The sequence below is a fragment of the Argopecten irradians genome, chromosome 4 (genome assembly GCF_041381155.1).
Source record: "Argopecten irradians isolate NY chromosome 4, Ai_NY, whole genome shotgun sequence".
NCBI lineage: Eukaryota > Metazoa > Mollusca > Bivalvia > Pectinida > Pectinidae > Argopecten > Argopecten irradians.
This window is the reverse complement of record NC_091137.1, coordinates 34,532,474-34,536,245: the sequence shown is the minus strand read 5'-3', so window position 1 is coordinate 34,536,245 and position 3,772 is coordinate 34,532,474. Positions and strand designations below refer to the sequence as shown.

The 3,772-nt window shown below is 35.2% G+C and overlaps 1 pseudogene; it reads right to left on the bottom strand.

The window, feature by feature from the left end:
* Positions 1-302: 302 nt before the first annotated feature.
* Positions 303-3,639, bottom strand: LOC138321426 (inositol oxygenase pseudogene; annotated as a pseudogene).
* Between the last annotated feature and the right edge of the window lie 133 nt (positions 3,640-3,772).

The window sequence follows — 3,772 nt, the reverse complement described above, 5'->3', positions numbered from 1 at the left end:
GGCGAGTGATCAGACATGCTGGGATGAAATGATAGCAAGTTGCAGCTGCTAGATTATCTTTTTTAACTATAAGCGCCCTTGGTCGATCTAGCGGAAAAGTGGATAGTTTTCTTCCGCACGTTTTTCATTTTACAGACCTCAATTTTCATATACATATGAATCTAATTATTTTTCTCGGTGTGACAGCGGACATTAACATTTTATTCGATAGACACTTCACTGAATTCAACTTGAAAATTCAAATAACATGTAGTCTAATAGTTTTATTAAATTACATTATAATTACATTACAAAATGCACGTTACATGTATATCAAATTACTTTTCAGTTACAAGTTAATTACAATCTACATACTTAATATAATGAGGTGTTAAAATATAGTTTTCTAGAGAAGAAGTCATGTGCGTTATCCGGAATATTATACCCCAACAATTTCTACACAAAAGTATATTATCAGCACTTTCTTATTATGTTATTTGTTGTTGGGAGTCCGTCTAAAACTTGACCTTGCCTGGAACGTATTTGTCCACGAGAGCGCTGTAGTAGGCTTGCAATTCCTCCACGTTGGGGGCCACGGCACTCTTGGTGTAAAGATCAAACTTAATAAACTCGTTGACCCAGACCTTCTTTTCATTGTCTTTGTTATTACACAAGTAATCGTAGGCCCCACTGGTATGCCAAGGATAGAATGAGTGGTACCGGATCATGTACAGACCCTCTTCTGGTAGGTTGCACGTGTTGAGGTCAGAGGTCAGCACGCGGTACAAATATTCGTCATGGCCTTAAGACATATGCACCTTGTCCAATCCACAGTTTTCCTCATACATGCCGAGCCGGATGTTGTATTTTTCATTTTTGATGTTTGGGTTATCGCTGAAACTTTTCCGCCTAAAGACGATATTGTCGTCTGGGAGACAACCAACTGGGAAAATATCGCCCACAGTTGACCACTGCGGTTCACCCCAATGTGACATAATTTTTCCAACATCATGGATCAGACCTACCAATTGGAACCAGTCCTTGTCCGGATGTACTTGCCGGATACCCTCAGCAGTTTGGTAGTCGGAATATCAAGATCGGGGTCACTTTCGTCCATAAACCCGTCAAGCGAATTCAGTGCTTCCATCATCGTCATCTCGGCATGATTGAATTTACAATGATGTTCAATCTTACCACGAACATAATCGACTGTCTGGAATGTGTGCATCTTCTTGTAGGTATCAATGACCCGTCATGGCACGGTATGGATGTTTTAATCCCTGTAATCCGCTTTGTTTTTGTATTCCGGTCGGTATTCAGAGGGATCGGTCAGGACAATTCTTTTCTGCTCCATGGAAGCCATCTCCGCGCCTCAGCTTTCTCCGAAAACACAGCAGCAGCGTTCGCTCCAAATGCGCAGGTATATCTATGGACATGTGTTTAATGTTTATGGGATTTATAATGTCGGCTTTTGTATGGACGTTATGTATGGATGGTTAGCTGTAAAATATATAATCGAAAGCACAGGGATCTGAGAATTAGTTACAGTGTATATCAATTTTGACCCACTAGACTCGGTAGAGTGCCCAAAATTATAATATACAAGCTATACAAGATAGAACAAACAACATATCAAAATATTGTGCTCACCTGTAAAATATAATCGAGAGTTGTTTATGTTGGTGAAATAAAATAAGATATAGTTTATTAAAGTCACACATTTTAAGTACATGATATTTACATCATCAAAAACATACATATAAAACATTAGAACCTCCAGCCTAAAACAAAGACTTATGAGACACGAAGTTTTTCAATTGGCATCAGTATCACTATAAAATATATAGTGTTTTTGCTAAATGTTTTCGCTAAAAGGTTCAATAAGTTAAAAAGAACAGTATTGGCTTACGCTTCAGTAATTATATGGGTCATATGCCATCATTATCGTGTGAATATTTAGTATGAATACATCAACACAACAAATTGAAATGTCCAGTCTAAAAAGACTTATGAAACGCTCAGTTTTGCGATGAGCATCAGCATCTCTCAAAAGATTTTTTTTTTTGCCAAATTTACCACAAAAATATTCAATAAGTGAAATTGTATTCCAATGTTATCATTATTGTAATATGACTTTAACATTGTATTACCATATATTTCGGTAATTGTATGGGTCATGGGTCATATACCATCATTATTGTCTTAAGATGTTTCTTCTTTATTGATTCTAGTCACAGCGTCGAACAACAAGTGAGAATGCGCAGTTGCAACCCTCAAATTCGTAACGCGTCTACGGGGAATGCAGTTGGCATCCTATACGCATAGACAAAGGCCTGATGCCATTATCAAAATTACCAACAAAGGTTTTGGTTAGATAGCAAGATCCGACGCTGTCAACTCAAGGTCTTTAATGAGGGTTTTGTGAAATTGATATTACAGCTCTGAAAGTTTATTTGTTCATATTTTCCTGCTCATTAATCAGGAAGTTTCTATGTATGTTTCTACCTAAGGCAGTGTATTGGTTATGAATTTACATATATTACATATACATGTTTTTATAACACTAATCGAAACCTCCAATATTGATGTAAAACATGTCTGAATTTAAAATGATTGGACAAATTAACAATTGACAATTAAACGCAACCACTTCAATATCTATATTAGATCTCCAATACAAATTATTTGTTATATATCTATGCAGTATTAAAAATAAACCATGTCACCACTGTACCGCCATAAATGTTGAGTAATATTATGAAAACCGAATACAATACAAGAAACAAGTACCATCAACCTGACCTTTGCATTATGCCCTGCAAACTATAAACAATACTAATAGTAAAAAAACGGTCCTTATTATACAAACCCTGTTTTCTCATACAAAGAATTTACACTTTAACCTTTAATACTGTATTATTATTGATAAAACTATGTAAACATTATCTTTATAGCCATAATAGAATATAAGTTCATACGGGCTCGACTTGAATACCAGATACACAATGTATACTGTTGTCTAGTCAAGACTACCCACTAAATGACTGAGAAGGCCATATTTACAGTGCATAGACAAAAGTACTTGGACATCTCAGATATTGTACTATATATTTCATTTTGGACTCAATAGGTTACCGAAACGAACAAATATCATAATTTGAAAGACTGGTGGAACATAGCAAAAATAAAGAAGATGAGAGAAATAACAATTTCTATTGCAAAAGTGTCTGAATAAGAGCGACAGGTAAATTGATTAAATCGAAAAAGAATTGGATGTTTCAATAAAGCAAAATCCAGATAATAAAATATCAACAGATTAACTAACATTCATGAGAGAAGAACATTAAAGTAAATATATTTCGTCGATTTTGTTATCTAATGGTTCTAGACAGTGCATATACTTGTAGTTTAGTTCATGTCGTCATACACCCGTGTATTCCCTTTGCTTTCTTACTAATTTTCTTGTTTAAAAAAAATCTTTCTTCTAATTTCATTTTAGTGCAACTGCTGCAGTAAAATCGACTGAACGGATCACTATCTATCGTTGTGAAACATGTAGTATAACATGTATGCATTGGACGCATCACTGTCTAAGGTGGAAAGTGGCGAATTATCAAACTAAACGTCCACTTTATCTCAACACTCGCAAGAATAAAAAGAATCCCACATTTTCGGAGATGCGAATTGTCTTATGTTAACATTGTTGATTGAGGTTATTTCTGAATTCATGATCAGGATTTATGCAAAAAGAAACAGCTATACTGTTGCCTCAAACATTATCACAAAGACTTCG